Source organism: Malaclemys terrapin, chromosome 1 (assembly GCF_027887155.1).
Source record: "Malaclemys terrapin pileata isolate rMalTer1 chromosome 1, rMalTer1.hap1, whole genome shotgun sequence".
In the NCBI taxonomy this organism is placed as follows: domain Eukaryota; kingdom Metazoa; phylum Chordata; order Testudines; family Emydidae; genus Malaclemys; species Malaclemys terrapin.
In genome coordinates, this window is record NC_071505.1 from 330,991,289 (window position 1) to 331,009,693 (window position 18,405).

At 42.7% G+C, this 18,405-nt stretch overlaps 1 protein-coding gene and 1 long non-coding RNA gene across 12 annotated transcripts in view; both read left to right on the forward strand.

Moving 5' to 3' along the window:
* Nucleotides 1-18,405, forward strand: part of PICALM (phosphatidylinositol binding clathrin assembly protein) — a 115,303-nt gene that overhangs the window by 2,892 nt on the left and 94,006 nt on the right. The gene's annotated exons all lie outside the window — the stretch shown is intronic.
* On the forward strand, nt 4-5,584 carry LOC128830061 (uncharacterized). Its single transcript, XR_008443531.1, has 3 exons — nt 4-506; nt 3,230-3,985; nt 4,976-5,584. It is a non-coding gene; the product is annotated as an uncharacterized LOC128830061 (long non-coding RNA).

Below are 18,405 nucleotides of genomic sequence, written 5' to 3' on the forward strand. Positions count from 1 at the left end.
CACCTCAATGCATACAATCATAGGCCCCCAAAAGATGCACGTGACTGATAGGTATGTCCATAATAAATCCTCCTATTCCTTCCCACCACGTTCTTAAGATACTATTTAGCCATTTGTTAGGGGCATCCTTCTATCAAAGCAGTAATATTATTATATTAACTGAAGTTGATAAACTAAGCAGTTGATTGTAATTTCACACCATGCATGTGTCAGTTCAGTTCCTAGATGGCACAATAATACAATTAATAAAATCTTGCTGGGCACTGCACAAACACACAGACCTTCTCAGTGTGGGACAGCTTAAATTTTTAATAGACAATGGGGGAGAAAGGAAGTATTTTTTCCATTTTAAAGATAAAGGTCAGAGGCACAAGAGATTAAGTGGCTTGCTCAGTGTCATACAGGAAGTCTGTGGAAGAGCTGGGAATAGAACCGATTTCATGAGTCCTAGTCCAGTGCGTTAAACAGAAGATCAACCTTCTTGAAATACAGCAGCAAATGAGTGGGTCAGTTTTAATTACTGTTGTTTAATAACTGTTGTTTTTTGTTATTTTGTTCTCGGGTATATTCTTTTCCTTTTTTGCTTTGGTGATGTTATGGTACTTTACCAGCTTCATATTTTTAGTCTGCGTCGCAGGATCACCTGAAGTCTCTTGGCCTTCCCAGTTTATAGTTCATTGAGAGATTTCTGAAGGTGAATTATGCTAGCTGATTATTGTGCAAATCCAGATAATTACAGTATTGTGACTTTTTTCAAGCTATTCTTCCATCTTCCTTTCTGGATTCCTATATGATGCTAGCTTTATACCACTCTTCCTAGCTTTCCCTGGACTTCTTCAGGAACATCTAGTCTTGCCATTATCAGGGTACAAGAACTGTGGCTTTCTTGTTCAAATCACCAATGGGTTATTTGGTTGTGCAACTGTTGTCTTTATCTTGCATCAGTTCTCAGCTTCTTTTGAGTTTCTGCATCTTCATCTGTAGAACACTTGCTATGTTTATGCCAGGTATCTTCAGATTTCTGTTGCCTCACCAACTGACCTTGTTCAATAGTCATGCAATTTTGCGGTGGTCTGACTTTTAATAGGGCTGTCATTAACCTTAATATCTTGTGCTGCACAGGAAAGGTTCCCCACATTCTTTTGTGGGTTGGACTAAATGACCTAATACGCCATTTCCATCTCCAGCTTCTGACTCTGAGAACTGTTTCTCATTTGTATGATAATTAAAGGTTTCGATTTAATTTTAATTAGCTTGTTTAGAGATTTTACATTTGGAGCACAAAGTAACAATACTTTAAATGACAAATATTGCAAAAGATATGGTTTATCCAACATTAAATTGCTTTTCTGTTCCTTCCCATCTTAAAGGTTGCATTTTATAAAAACTCCATGGTGGTGATTATCAATAAGATTTATCAAGTGATATGAGTGAAATGCTGAGAGAGTTTTGAGGTGTTAAGCTACTAAAAAACTTGAGAATTCAATCTGCATGTTAAATGTTATGCATTTTTCTAAAGCACACATTTTGGTAGTATTTGTATGCTTCATATTTCTTTAAAAACTTGATCTTTTATTGGCAGTCTTAAATCAATTTATGCATGAATCCTAACAAGGTCAGATAAACTTGTCCCAATGTAGTAATCTTAAATTTGTTTAAATTGTGCAGGATCTCTGTATACATGTACTTGGTCTAGTATAATGTGCATACGTGCTTGTTAGGAATCTTGGAAGTCCCCTTGTAGTTCAGTAACAGATGTTAGATTGTTTACCATTTCCAAATAGTTCCAATTTAAAAATAACATCCCCTTTTACCTTGCTACAATAGATTTAAGTGGCCAGGTGTTCAAAAAAGCAAACTACTCTGTCTGTGTTTTAGTAGGAACCTCTTCTTCTGTGGTAGCTTGCTAACATTGCTTTACAAATTTATTAGAGCATAAGCTTGCGTGGACTACAGCCCACTTCTTCGGATGCATATCAGAAGTGGGCTGTAGTCCACGAAAGCTTATGCTCTAATAAATTTGTTAGTCTCTAAGGTGCCACAAGTACTCCTGTTCTTTTTGCGGATACAGACTAACACGGCTGCTACTCTGAAACCTAACACTGCTTTGTGTTTTAAGAATGATTTAATATATCCATTCTTATGCACTCACTCCAGTTTCCTGCCAACTCAAGTTTCTTCTTTAAGAGAAGTAATAATTTGGGACTAATACCTTGCTGGCATAGCACAGGGAGGCCTTTAAAAGTTAAGGGTCACCCTTGCATTGGATTTGAAAGAAATATCTAAGCAATGAATGTTTAGCTAAATGTAGCTGTATGCGTGGCTGCAGTACAGCATAAGAAAAAGAAATGATAGCCAAAGTTAACTTGGCATCAAATTGTTGTTTTAGTTGCTTTCTCTTGCTATTTCACAGGTTCTGTGTGTGTTTTAGAACATAATTCAAGCAAGCAACTCTGCTGGAATCTGTAGTGCATTTTTGTGATAGTGATTGACATTGTATGTAAAGTGGTGTTATGGTATTTGTTGAATATTGATTGGCATACTCTGCAATTTATAGAAGTGGATCTTGGAGACAGTGCATACTTTTCCGTTTGCTCTATATTATGACTAGTGGTCGGTCAGCAATTAACACCTTTTTAACCTCAGAACAGTTTTAGTATAATTATTATTAGCCCTTGGCTACACTTGGGGATTCACAGCGCTGCCGCGGTAGCGCTGTGAAGCGTGAGTGTAGTCGCGCCGCCAGCGCTGCGAGAGCTCTCTTGCAGTGCTGTAAGTTCTCCACCTCCCCGAGGGGAATAGCTTGCAGTGCTGCGAGCGAGCGTGCAGTGCTGCAGGCGCTGATTACACTGGCGCTTTACAGCACTGCGCTCGGGGGGGGGGGGCGTTTTCACACCCCTGAGTGCAGCAAGTTGCAGCGCTGTACAGCACCAGTGTAGCCAAGGCCTTAATGTCGTACTCAAGTCTGTGTTAACAGACAATTCATGTTACAAGATGTTTGCAACAGGTTGGGTATTGGAAGTCCAGGTGAGCAATAGGGCAATCAGTTTGAAGTAATTCATATGCTTATTTTTGGATTTAATTTTATTTAGGTAAACTTTTCACAAACTGATATAACAAACATAGTAAAATGTACAATTAAACTACCTTTGACTGTGGTTCTTTTGCTGAGTAATGTCTGAATGGACCATTATATGTTTAAACCTGATCAAAATATTTCTTTTTTAAGGAAAATGACAGCTTGTAGGAATCTAAGGCATGAAATAATTGGTCCTTCTACACTAAAAAATAACTCAGCCCCTCAGTTTCTAGGACAAAGCATTAGAATATGTCCTGGAGGGAACAATGCTGCAGTGGCTGGAAGATGGAGTAGAAGACTTAATAGGTGTCCTCAATCTCTGACTCCTGTGGTTTTGAGTCTGTGATTCATTTCAGAAATGTGTTGAGATGGGTCATTGTCTTGCAAATGACACCGAAAGGTCAAAACATTTAAAAAAAAAAGAGCTCCAGCATGGACCATACGGGAGATACTGGATCTGATCGCTGTATGGGGAGACGAATCCATGCTATCAGAACTCCGTTCCAAAAGACGGAATGCCAAAACATTTAAAAAAATCTCCAAGGCCACGATGGACAGAGGCCACAACAGGGACTCAACACAGTGATGCATGAAACTTAACGTGCTGAGATAAGCGTACCAGAAAACCAAAGAATCAAACGGATGCTCTGGGAGAGAGCCACAGACATGCCGCTTCTATGCTGAGCTGTAGGCCAGCACCATACCCCACCCCTGTCCGTGGACTCCGATAATTGGGTACTCTCAGTTGCCATGCCTGAGGATTTTGTGGACGGGGAAGATGAGGAGGAGGACAAGGTTGAGGAGAGCACATCGTTCTCCCTGACAGCCAGGATCTTTTTCTCACCCTGACTGAAATACTGCCTTGGGAGGGTATCCCGGACTATGAAGCCATAGAAGGGACCTCTGGTGAGTATACCTTTGTAAATATAAAACAGGGTTTAAAAGCAAGCGTTTTTTAATTATTAATTTGCCCTGCGGACTTGGGATGCATTCGTGGCCAGTACAGCTACTGGAAAAGTCAGTTAAGGTGTCTGGGGATGGAGCGGAAATCCTCCAGGGACATCTCCATGAAGCTCTCCTGGAGGTACTCCAAAAGCCTTTGCAGAAGGTTTCTGGGGAGAGCAGCCTTATTCCGTCCTCCATGGTAGGACACTTTACCACGCCACGCTAGTATCAAGTAATCTGGTACCATTGCATGACAAAGCCTGGCAGCGTATGGTCCCGGTGTTTACTGGCATTCAAGCAACATCCATTCTTTATCTCTGTGTTATCCTCAGGAGAGTGATATTGTTCATGGTAACCTTTTTGAAATATGGGAATTTAATTAAGGGGACATTCATAGGTGGCCGTTCCTACTGAGCTGTTTGCCTGTGGCTGAAAAGAAATCCTCCCTGCAGTTAGCCAAGCGGTGGAGGGGTGGGTGGGGGGGCCATTGGTGCTGAGCTGTTCGCGTTTGGCTAGCAGGGATCTTCCCTGATACCAGCCATGCGGTGCAGTGGTGGGAGGGTTAAAGCGGTCATCCCAGAGAAAAAGATCGGGGTGGGCTAGTTTGGTTTCTGCTGCTGCACGTTAACACGAAAACCACAGCCCTAAATGGACAACTCAACGGGCTTTGCTTGGTATGGGAAAGGAGGGTGCTGCTGTTATGAAGGTTGCAGAAGCCGAAAGACTATGGCTTACCATGGCCGCCTGCAAGCCAAATTCTGTTGCCCAGTGTGTTTGATCTCGAACAGCAAAGCCGCAGGCACTCAATACAAGATGCAAAAAATGACCTTGTACCGAAATCACATGTGCTATGTAATGTGAATAGTGGTGTTCACCGTAAAAGAGTATATCCATTGTTCTGTAAAATGTATCTTTTTAAATACTTCTCTTCCTTTTTTTTTCTTCCTGCAGCTGCAAATGTTTCAAGCCTCCCTCCTCCATCCCAAAGGCTATTTCAGATAAGGCGGTGAAAAAAATGCACGTGCGATGAAATGTTCTCTGAGCTCATGCGGGGGTCCTGCACTGAAAGAGCTCAGCAGAAAGTGTGGAGAGACACAATAGCACAAGACAGGAAAGCGGCCAGTGAACGTGAGGAGAGGTGGCGGCAGGAAGATCAGAGGAGGCAGGATGCAATGCTGGGGCTACTGCAGGAACAAATGGACATGATCCAGCATCTGGTGGAGGTTCAGGAACGTCAGCTGGAGAGACTGCCGCTGCAGCCCCTGTTTAACCGCCCTTCCTCCTCCCCAAGTTCCATAGCCGCCGCCTCACCCAGATGCCCAAGAACATGTGTGTGTTTGGGGGGGGGGGGGAGGGGAGGCGAGGCTCCGGACTCCCAACCACTCCACCCCAGTGGACAGAAGGCTATCATTCAACAAGTTTTGAAGCCTTTTCCTTCCCTCCTCCCACACCCCACCCAGGCTACCTTGTGAGTTATTTCCCTATTTTTATAATCAATTAATAAAGAATACATGGTTTTTAAATAATAGTGACTTTATTTCCAAGCTGTGATCGAAGGAGGGAGGGTGGTTGGTTTACAGGGAATTAGTCAACCAAGGGTGCGGGTTTTCATCAAGGAGAAACAAATAGAACTGTCACACGGTACCCTGGCCAGTCATGAAACTGGTTTTCAAAGCTTCTCTGATGCGCTTCCTGATGTGCTCTTCTAATTGCCCTGGTGTCCGGCTGCGCGTAATCAGCGGCCAGGCGATTTCCCTCAACCTCCCACCCCGCCATAAATGTCTTCCCCCTTACTCTCACAGAGATTATTGAGCACACAGCAAGCAGCAATAACAATGGGAATATTGGTTTCGCTGAGGTCTGAGCGAGTCAGTAAACTGCGCCAGCGACCTTTCAAACGTCCAAATGCACACTCTACCACCATTCTGCATTTGCTCAGCCTATAGTTGAACTGCTCCTTACTACTGTCCAGAGTGCCTGTGTATGGCTTCATGAGCCATGGCATTAAGGGGTAGTCTGGGTCCCCAAGGATAACTATAGGCATTTCAACGTCCCCAACGGTTATTTTCTGGTCTGGGAAGTAAATCCCTTCCTGCAGCCGTTTAAACAGACTAGAGTTCCTGAAGATGCGAGTGCCATGAAGCTTTCCCGACCATCCCACGTTGATGTTGATGAAACATCCCTTGTGATCCACCGGTGCTTGCAGCACCATTGAAAAGTACCCCTTACTGTTTATGTCCTGGCTGCCTTCTGGTTCTGCATAAACTGCACGATAATGCACGAGGTGTTTACAATGATCATAACTGCTGCGGTGAGCTGAACGGGGCTCCATGCTTGCCGTGCTATGGCGTCTGCTCGGGCAGTCCAGGGAAAAGGGCGCGAAATGATCGTCTCCCATTGCTTTCACGGAGGGAGGGTTGACTGACGACATTTACCATTAACCACCTGCGACAAATTTTTGGCCCCATCAGGCATTGGGAGCTCAACCCAGAATTCCAATGGGCAGCGGGGACTGCGGGAACTGTGGGATAGCTACCCATAGTGCACCGCTCGGAATGTTGACGCTTGCCACGGTACTATGGAGGCACACCACCAAATTAATGTGCTTAGTGTGGACGCATGCACTCGACTTTATACAATCTGTTCCCAAAAATCGACTTCTGGAAAATCGGAGTAATTTCGTAGTGTGGACATACCCTTAGTATTAGATAGAAGCAGCCGTTCTACTGTCTAGCACTAGAATTGCTAAAGGTAGCACCCTTTAAAAATGCTCTCTAGTATTCTCTGTATGTACACTTACTATGGTACCTTGTAGTAGTTTCCAATTTTAACTACTGCAGGCACCCACTGTGTCAGCAATGGATATCTATCTATCAACATTTGTCGGACATGAACCATAGTGAGATGGTGGAATGTGCCCAAGAAGCAATTCTGTAGTCTGAAACAAACTCTGTCCCTTTCCTTTTCTAACATATTGTTGTAATGGATTTAGTTTGAACATGATGGAATTTCACAAATGTAATTAATATTGTTGGCATTCTAATCAGCATTGACGTAAAACAAATGTTAACCGAGAACAGAATTATTTGTTAGTGAAACCAACATCCAAAAGTGATAATCGTTACTTGCATGCCAAGTGATAATCCTATTTTGTAAATTTATAGAAAAAATTAATTTATAGAAGGAAACTTTGTGTGACATTCTGAGATGAGGTTGAAGAATTCTTTAGAGTTGAGATGAGAAGAAAACTACTTTTTCAGCATTAAAATCAGCACTGCATACAAACTTAGCAGCATCATTCCTGCTTGGCTAGAAACTAGAGGGATTTTAATGCAAATTGTGAAACATCAGTTTAATACTTTGAAAATTTGCATTTCTTCAGTATATTGGGTGTACTCAACATTAACTGTTCTTTATTCTCGAACACCTTTGCTAGTGAAATTTTTAACATGCTTAACATTCACAATTCAAATTTTAGAAAATTCAGATGAAAAATGTTTTCATGAAACTATTTTTAAAAATGCAATAAAACTATTGATTTGTTTTGAACTAAATACTCTGCTGCGATGTTTGCATCCCAAATATTGCAGCTTTGAGAACCTGACAGTAAAACTGACTTTCACAGTCCACAATGGGAGAAATTCAGGAAGTGTTTTACTAAATTCCAGGTTAGTAAATAATTTTAAACAAATCTCCTTAAATTGAATGCCCCTGTAACGCGGCCATAAGTTAAGCAGCAACATCTCTAATATCTCATTAGCTTACTAATGTTAAAATTCAAAATATCTAGATAAGCAGACAACTTTATATTTTGATACTAAACTAAAGCTGTTGTTTTTAAAATCCCATTTGGGGTATAATTACACCTCTACCTCTATAGAACGCTGTCCTCGGGAGCCAAAAACTCTTTTATGTTGTAGGTGAAACCGCGTTATATCAAACTTGCTTTGATCCACTGGAGTGCACAGCCCCCCCCCCCCCCCCCCAGAGCACTGCTTTACTGCGTTATATCTGAATTCGTGTTATATCAGGTCATGTTATATCGGGGTAGAGGTGTATTTGCAAAATTATGCCTCTTCAAACTCTGCTTTGCAGTTTTCAGTGGATTACAGCTTCTTGTACTTTGCTTCGCTATGTTACAGATTTCTTCTTTGTTATAACCGTAACATGTATTGTAAGGATTTAGTGCATGTTTTTGTATTTCATGCTTTCCTTTTTTGCAGTGGGACTAGTTCTTATGTTAAGTGAAAGATTGAGGTAATTTTTTTTTTGCATTTATTTTGATTAAATTATAAATTGATTGAAGTCAGCATTCTCACTGACGAGTGGGTCTTTGTTCAGTTTGAAAATAAGATTCATTTTTATTAACGTGAAAATGTTAACTGCAAGTGAAATATTGATAAGTTACAATTATGGCTGTAAATCTCAACCAACTATTACATACGATATGTTTCCAATTTTTCCGAGTCTTGGCTTTACTTTCTTCAGTTCTATTTATTTACTTCAAATTGATGTCTGCATAATTAAACCAAGAGTAAAGGCAGTGTAGCTATGAGTTGTTTTTTTTTAAACTATTTGTTTGCAGCTCATTCTTACTTTGTATTAGAAAGAATCACTTCAGTACATGTTATTGGATACAGATACGGATAAATATATGCACACCAACAAAGTATTCCAAATTCTTTCTTGCACTAATATTTGTTCAAGCTAACTTTACATTGGTAGAAAAGCTGATGTAATTAATGAACTAGCCTGTATTTTTTTCCTGAGATCCATTTAGTAGGTTTATGATTCATATGATAATTTGCCTCCTTCCATATTGTATGGCTGAAACCATAATATTGTTTTATTCTTAGTTACGCTGTCTTCTTAAAACTGCGACCAGCTGTTTGTAAAATAGAGGAGTTACTGTATTGTTGAATAACATGAAAATATTTTCCTTATCTCTTAAAAATGTAATTTTTATTTCCCCCTCTACATTCAGTGTTGCTTCCCTGTTAGCTAATCTCAGACAGTGACACCTGTTTAATGGACAGTTTTGGTGTTTAAATTTCTGTGCCATGATTCTTAAAATATTTTATCTTTCACTTTGATTAAAAATTTGTTAGTCTTTCGAATGACAATCCATGCCACTTAATGTCTTTCACTAATATAGACTAATTTTAATTTGGGTAATGATTTATTTCTAAATTCTTACTCCAGTTGCAAATGTATACATTATTCCTCCTTCCCTAAACTGTTGTGTATTGTATTGCTGTATACCTACTTCTGAATTTCACCCAGTAATGGCTGTATTTCAGCTGTGGAGAATAGTGCTGGAAATCTAGTATCTAATGTCACGGACTAACTTGTGGGTGTCAAAAGCAAAGACTTTTTTTCTAGCTATAAAGGTGATTTTGAAAGGTTTGTTTATACTTGTGTGCTGACCCCTCCCACCAACCTCTTCATTAATAGGGGATAGTGTCCACATTTCAGTGTGTGTTCACCTTGAGTTTAAATTTCTGTTCTGGTGGATTTTTCTTTTTCTTAACAAGCATTTGAAATGCACAGTAGCCCTTTCTCTTCTTCGTTCATACTATCTGATGGAAAGAGTTTTGACCAGTGACAGGTAGATCCATAAACATTGGAAGAACACTAAAGTAGTACATGGGGTGTGTTTTAGGGTTACCATATTTCAGCGAGCAAAAAAGAGGACGGGAGGAGCCCCGCCCCTGCCCCTCCCACTTCCCGCCCCCCCTGACCTCCCAACCCTCCCCCCGTTCCTTGTCCACTGACTACCCCCTCCTGGGACCCCTGCCCCTAACTGCCCCCCAGGACTATCTAAGCCTCCCTGCCTCTTGTCCCCTGACTGCCCCAACCTTTATCCACACCCCCACCCCCAGACAGACCCCTGGGACTCCCACGCCCCATCCAACCACTCCCCACCCCCTGACAGCCCCCCCCCAGAACTCCCAACCCATCTAAACCCCTCTGCTCCCTGTCCCCTGACTGCTCCGATCCCTCTCCGCACTCCTGCCCCCTGACAGCCCCCCCCAGAACTCCCAACCCATCTAAACCCCTCTGCTCCCTGTCCCCTGACTGCTCCGATCCCTCTCCCCACTCCTGCCCCCTGACAGCTCCCCCCCAGAACTCCCAGCCCCCTACCCCCCCCCGCTCCTTGTCCCCTGACTGCCCCCTCCTGGGACCCCTGCTCCTAACTGCCCTCCAGAACCCCACCCCCTACCTAAGACTCCCTGTTCCTTGTCCCCTAACTGCCCCCTCCTAAGACCCCCCCCCAACTGCCCACCAGGACCCTACCCCCTACCTGTACCCTGACTGCCCAAAACTTTCTCCACTCCCCCCAAAAAGCCCCCCCCGTTTCTTGACTGCCCCCTCCAGAACCTCCCTGCCCCTTCTCCTGCCCCCCTTACCCTGCTGCTCAGAACAGGGTGTTGGGCTCTGTGCGAGCCGGACACGTGGCTGAGCTCCCCAGCACAACAAAACCCTGTCCCTGGCCCTGCACAACAAAACCCGGTCCCAGATCCGGACCGGGTTGCAGGGGAGAGCTGCCCTTGTATCAGCACAAAGTGCTCTCGCTCCCGTTTTGCTACGCTGCATGGCAGAAACCGCTCCCAGTTGCAAAAGGGGAGGGCTGCACTTTGTGCTGAGACACTTGCTCAGAATGCAGGGCGGAGCTCCTCTCCAGCTGCTCCGGAGTCCAGCCCGGGACTTTCCTGCAGCCCTCCCAGCCGCTCACTCTGCTGTGCCGGGGGAGGGGGAAATCCCGGACATTGTGAGTGCTTTACAAATTCCCCCCGGACGCTATTTTTAGCACAAAAAGGAGGACATGTCCGGGTAAATCCGGACGAATGGTAACCCTAGTGTGTTTTGGGGGAGAGGGAGGGAGGGTTGAGAGTATTAAAAGCTGTGGCATAATCTAGCAGTTCTCTGATTTTGGCAATTCAGAGAATTTGTTCTGCATGTACTAAACTGTTTGGCATGATCACTGCAGCACTGTTGATTTTGAACATTTTTGAATTTTTTGGTCAAAATATAGCTCAGAAATCCCTTTCTCAATAAAAAAAAATACACTTCAGCTGTATTTTTTTTCAAGTGTTTTAAGGCTTAAGATAGGATAAATGTATCCTTTATTTATTCATTCCTCATAGGTACAAAGCACTTAGAGCAAAGAATAAAAACAATAGCAGGCCTACATAAAAGAGTAATGTTTACACCTTGGTAAATCATTCTCTGCCCAGCTAACTCCATCAGTTGCGAGAAGTAGACAGCCCTGGCTGAAAAAGTCTGAATCTCTGAATGGGGTTGCTAGCCTCCCCAGTTCTTCCTTTTCTAGGACTTTTAGGTTTTAGATCTTGTTTTATCCCAGACTTATAGCCTTGGAAAGACTAAACATTCTAGACTGGATGGAGATATACAGGTAGTTCCTTCCCCCACTGATAACCCAGCCACTTTGAAGGTGTGTTTCTTAGGCTATCTTATCTCTGTTGTTTCATGTCCCCTGGGTTTTCCCCATTTACAGCCTCCTTTGATTTAACTCCACTAGCTATACTGGCAAACATTAATATAGACGAGGCCTCTAGTGGATGGCCTCAGCTACAGTGCATACATTAAAAATATCTGCCAGTGAGAAAATGTAACTAGTCATTTCAATAAAATTAAAGGTGAATATGTGGTCTTGTAATAAGCTAACTTTGCCATGTAACTTCCAATTTCATGCAGACTTCAAAGCTGCATACCATGTACGTTGGAATGCCTTACACAGGTCTAAGGCACTTTGTAGTAGGAAGGGCCTTTCAGCATCAATGCTTTTCAGAAACTGGAATACTGAATCTATAGGAGTGCTTTAACGATGCCAATGCAAGAGCTAAATCTAGGATCTTGGTTTATCTTATTAAAACTAAATGTAAATAGTTCTTTGGAAAAGTGCGTCAACCTGCCTCAATTACAAGACAAAAGTAGTGTTTAAATATATTTTTTAAAAATTAGCATTGCAATGTCAGCGATAGGGTAATTGAAGGACTGCTGAGACGTTTCTACACTCTACATTTATGAAGTTCCCGTTTGCCAAGATGCTTCGGGTTCTGTAAAACAAAATAAATTAAAAGGCATGACTATACAAATTGCCCTCCTAAGTCAAATAAAAATGAAGGAATAGCTCTACTGAAAGAGAGAGGGACAGAAATGGAAAGGAAGCCCTCCTGGTATAGTGAATGGCATAGCTTGACCAATGGGATACTTTCATGCTATTGCCAAGATGTTTTTTTCATAGGAGAGGTAGGGCTAGAGATGAATTAAGCTTTTGTGGGGCCCTGGACCAGAGCAAGTGGTGGCCTCTCCCCACCCCTTCTGCCTGCAGTCCCTCCCCCGCACTTCTACAGGGGAAAAGGGGCTAGGGCGCGGGGGCCTGCTGCCCCTCTGCCTGGCGCTCCTGCTGGGGTACAGGGTTGAGGCACAGGGGCTTGCCTGACCCTGCTCCCTGCCAGGAGTGCTGGGTGGAGTGGGTCTGGGCGAGGGGGCGCTCGTTTGCCCCGGGCACCTGGGCATGGGTCGTGTTCGCCCAGTTGCTAATCTGCCACTGGGCAGGGCATGTACTTAAGGGTCCTGCCATTTTTGTCTCAGAGTAACTTCTTTCAAATCGGGAGACCAGAGCAAGCCTTTTGCATTTGCCTGCTACCAAAGCTTATTTTTTCCCCAAGTAACTTTGAAAGGAAACAAGGAATGAGGTGTAAAGTTCTGTTTTGGAATAGATAATAAATAGAGGAAGATGTGGTAAGTGGTCAGTTTTTAATATGGAAGGTTAAAATAGGATACCCCTAACAGGGCTAGTGTTTGTTTATTACTAAGCTAGGAAAGGGGGTGAACAGGCAGTACAGAGGCAGGTGAAAATAAAGGTGGGAGGAACTCAAGGTCATGCTGAATGGAAAGAATAATTTGAACTGCAAATACGTATTGATTAGTTCTGAACTAACTACATTGTCAGAAAAAAAGATCTAGACAACATTGTAGCTAGCTCAGTGAAAATCTCTATTCAGTGAGAAGTGATAAAAATAAAAGAATCAATGTTAAGATGTATATGCAATAATTATACAGAAAGTTATGCCATGACATAGATCGATGGTACACACTCACCTTGAAGATTATTCACTTCTGATCACCCCACCTCAAAAGCTACATAGGAGAAACAAAGCATCCAGAGAAGGATGACTAAAACTAGAAGCACGAGAAGACCCGTATGTGCTTAGACCAGGATTGGGCAAACTTTTTGGCCCGAGGGCTATGTTGGGGTATGGAAACTGTATGGCGGGCGTTCGGAGTGGAACCCCCTAGCTTCCCCTGTGCATAGGAGCCAGAGGAGGGACATGCTGCTGCTTCTGGGAGCCATGCGGAGTGGCCCCCGACCCTGCTCCCCGGCGGGAGCTCGAGGGCTGGATGTGGCCCACAGCCTGTAGTTTGCCCACCCCTGGCTTAGACACTTGGGGTATATCTGCCCTGCACACCCTGTAGCATAGTTATAAATGACAGTGTAGACAGTGAGGCACAGCTTAAGCAACTAAAGATGCACCTCTACCCTACACGGCTCTCTACGTGACCAAGCGGTGCCTCTCTTGTCTGCACTGCTATATTTAACAGTGTAGTGTCCTGCTGCTTTCCCACTGCTGGAGTCTTTCCCTGCCAGCAGAAGGGCTCTGGCGGGGGGGAAGTAGCCACGAAAGGCACCTCCTGCCACTGGGGCTTTCATTGACGCATAGCTACATATTGTAGTGTGTGCTCAGCCTGCTTTTTGCTGCAGTGTGTAGCTACACATTCCTTGCATGCAGCCGCCAGTGGTGTGCAGCCTTAAATGATTAAGACTGCTTAAGTTGGACACGTACTGGAGATATAGACTGGTAATCAAGTTGGCAAGTTATTTGGGTGCTCCTTTTTACTCAAAAAGAACAGGAGTACTTGTGGCACCTTAGAGACTAACAAATTTATTTGAGCATAAGCTTTTGTGGGCTACAGCCCGCTTCTTCAGATGTAGCCCACGAAAGCTTATGCTCAAATAAATTTGTTAGTCTCTAAGGTGCCACAAGTACTCCTGTTCTTTTTGCGGATACAGGCTAACACGGCTGCTACTCTGAAACCTTTTTACTCAGAGCAACTTCTCTTAAATAGTGAAACTGGAGCAAGCCTCTTTCATTTACCTACCATCAAAACTTCTTTTTCCCCAAGTAATTCTGTTGGGAAACTAAGGCGTGAGATGTAATGCTAGATTAAGGAGTCACCAATGAAACTGAAAGGCAACACGTATGAAAGCTTTTGAGAACTTTACCCTGTGAAAAATAGTTTCCTTTCATCAGTGTCAAAAGTGATTTAGGAGTTTGTCCCGTTGAAATACATTGACACTTAAGCACGTGTGTGACTTTGAAGCCTTTGAAAAATTTATTCATGTTGAATAATTAAACTGGGGAACTCACTGCCTCAAGTTTTGGCCAAGAGTTTTGCAGGGTTCAAAAGTAGTATTAGACATTTATGAATAATACCCAGTTACAGTAAACACTCACCTCTAAGGTATATAAATGTTTGTTTCAAGAGAACTGCATAATTGTCCATCATGGGGTTTTACACCATTCTTTTGAAGAATGTGCTACTGACCACTGTCAGATTAGGTGGACTCTGGATCTCATCTCCTATGACAATTCCTCCTTTCCTGTAAGAGATCCTACAGTAATATAAACAAAATGTTATTCCACCATGTTACTTCAAAATTGTAGAATCCATTGCAAAGGAAAAATAACAGCACTGTGTCTAGGAAGCATCCCAAAACACTTTACAGTGTATTCTGTCTGTGCTATTGAGATACAGCAGCTTTGTCAGCATGCTTCAAGTATTACTGTGCTCACTTTCCCTCTATTTCTGTAGTTGAAAATGCATGGAAAATATTTAGATAGCCAAATACCAATCTAGATAATTAAATTCTACCTAAGACACTGGGGCTGAGTTCCTTACTTGTGCAAAATGGCTCTGTAATTAAAAAGTTGTCATGTCTGCTGTTTTTGTTATAAAAATTATGGCATGTCAAGCAGCCTGACCCCCTAACACTGAAAAGCTTCCAGCGACAGGTGGTATGTAGTTGCAGGTCACAAACATTTAGCTAAAATTCCAGCCCAGTACCTAATGCTGCATCTTGCTAGCTAATTCTGTTCCTTACGGTACGTCTACACTTACCTCCAGGTCCGGCGGCAGGCAGTCGATGTTCTGGGATCGATTTATCGCGTCTGGTCTAGACGCGATAAATCGATCCCGGAAGTGCTCGCCGTCGACGCCGGTACTCCAGCTCGGCGAGAGGAGTACGCGGCATCGACGGGGGAGCCTGCCTGCCGTGTCTGGACCCGCGGTAAGTTCAGACTAAGGTACTTCGAATTCAGCTACGTTATTAACGTAGCTGAATATGCGTACCTTAGTCCGAAGTGGGGGGTTAGTGTGGACCAGGCCCTAGTTGTCTATCAGGTTAACACAATTTGTCCATTGCCTCCATCTTGGCCTGCATTAGATTGTGGGGGAATTCTTTTGCCTTGTTGACTACCAACACCATTTGTCCATGTTGTAAACAGTTCAGTCACCTAAAGGACTTCTATAATTTAGCAAATAGTGGTCATCAGGACTTGAAAAATGTACTAATCTGTTAGTTAGAAGCCTAATTCTAATAACCAGAGGTAGTTACCCTGGGCATTTAGGCAGAAGATTCTTTTTTTTTTTTTTACTCTCCTCATTCAAGACTTTGAGGCTTCACTTGTGAAGATTTTATGAACTCTAAAAATCTGAAGTGGTGCTCGCCACACTGCTCTGCTTCCTAATGCATTTGTTTGAAAGTAATCTCTCTCTCTCTATTTGGCTTGCAGGTAGACCACATTTGCATTATTGTCATAGAGTTCAGATTGCAATCTGGGAGTATTAAACTAATACAAGTCATTATTTACCCAATAACCAGGGCTTGGAAACTGCTTGCATATACCCATTTGCTCTGCTGACCCATTTCTGAAGCTATCATATTTGTTCTCAGGAACCTCAGCTTCTAGCTTTTGGTGGTGAGAACCTCAAATGTAAGCTACCCAATGCTGAGATGTCTTTGAGTCTACAGAGAACCTGAAATAATAGCCTTGAGAGGCATGAACTGCCCATTAACAGCTCAAATGAGATGATCCCCGATCCCCACTGATCATTTCAATTACAGCTTGTATTACCATGGTAAGTAGGAGCCCAAATTATGGATCAGGACCATTGTGCTAGGGTCCAAAAAAAGTCTCTGACCCCAAATGTTTACAATCTAACAATGAGTGGCTACAGATAGACAAATGGAGGAATACAAGGAAATGTGAGAGGCTAACGTTCAGCAGGATAGGCAGTGGTTTCAACTCATCTGTGGCTTAACTCGGTTATTTTTGTAGGCATCATAGCAAAAGGGGGATAAAAAGTTAACTTTGGAGATGTTTACAGGGAGCTCCTTCCAGGTGTGATGGTGGCATGGGACAAAGCCCAGAGGGGTTAGAAAAATTAACAAGTGGATGATGGCACAATAGGCACGAAGTTGATATTTTGATAGTGAACGAGAGATGATAGGGTAGGCTCTGAAGAGCTTTGAAAGTAAGAATGAGCAGTTTGTGGGTATAGTAGAGAAAGGGGGAACTAATGGATGAAGTCAGAGTGAATGTGGACATCAAATAGTTGTTAATTTGTTGTGTAAGAAAGACAGAGGATCATAGATCTGTAATCATTTTATTGAGTAATGTCTTATTTCGGTGACCAAAGTGGATGGCATTTGGGAAATGTCAGTTTTCCCGCCCAATCAAGGAATCAAGCCCATAGAACTGTACCTTCAAACCCTCTCTGGAGTACACAAGGCCTGAGACTTGAGCTGTTTTAAGTTTACTGAGTGCAGGTCTACACTTAAAACACTACACTTAAAACGCTGTAGCACTTTAATGAAGATGCCTCCCTGAGAGGCTGTAACTATGTCGATGGCAGAAACTCTTCTGCTGACATAAAGCTGTCTACACGGGGGATAGGTCCGTATAACTACGTCGCACAAGGTTGTGGATTTTTCACACTCTTGAGTGATGTATTATACCAATGTAAGTCTGTAGTGTAGACCAGACCTTACCTTACCTAACATCTCAGAGTAGTAAGGGTCTGTTCAAACAGTTGCCATAGAAGTACATGTTAGGTATGACCTACACTTAAAAATTAGACTGACCGTACTACATCGATTTGTGCTGTGAAAAATTTAACGCCCTGAGCAACATAGTTAAGTTGACCTAACCCTGGATGTAGATTTGGCTAGGTCGACGGAAAAATTCTTCAGTTGACCTAGTCACAGCCTCTCAGCAAGATGGACAAAACTACATAGATGGACAAGCCCCTTCTATATATGTAGGAAGCACCTACGCTACAGTGACAAAGCTGCAATGCTGTAGCTGTGTCACTTTAGTGGGTGTAGGGTAGGCGTGCCTTTAGAAGCTGTAGCTAAAGCAAGAGCACTAATTTTTGTGTCCATTGAAACATGATCTGATTTAATCTAAATGAGGACTTTTAGGTGTAAATAACAGTATGAAACATAAAATTTTAGTTTGGATGACTGTTTTCCTCCTTCATTCAAAAGAAAAAAGGAAAGTACAAACTGATGACATCATCCAATGAAAACCGTTTGGATATACAGCCAACAATTACTGTTTCATATTAAAATGAAAGGTTGCTGTTATGCCTTTCTACACTGATCAGTCTGGTTAGATAATGAGACTGGGGGGGGGGGGGCTTGAATCTCCTCTTGCCTGTTAGATTTTGAAAGACTTTGGAGTGTATTTGTTTACTGTAGGCGCCCCTTAAACTTGATTTCCATCCATGTTTTTGAGGTCTTTTCCTCTGCATCATTTGGACCCTAGCTCTTTAAATGACAAATGGTGGGGAAGAGGATGCTTAATCTGCTCTTTTGCTTGAGAAACATTAGCAGTGTAGGCTCCATACTCCCTTTCTTTACTGCCTAGGAGACTGAAATTGTTTCACCTATTTGGGAATTTAATGCAGACAGTCCCAAATTGCCAATACCAGAGGACTAGTTTGACTAGAATTAGATTTATTGAGATCAGAGGAAAAAAATTAGATTTGGACAAAACAAATGTTAAGCATAGCATGTCTTGACCTGTAATCTGCTAATCCAGACTTCCTTTGTGTAGTTACAAGAAAATAGACAGTATCTTTCATTTCTAGACACACATTCTTGGTCAAAAATCATTTTGGCAAACAGCATGTTACAAACATTGATTCAGATTACAGGTGGCTTTTAACACCCTTTTTTTGAAAAATCCACACCCTTGCCCAGTGTTCTTCCAGGGAGGCACATCAAC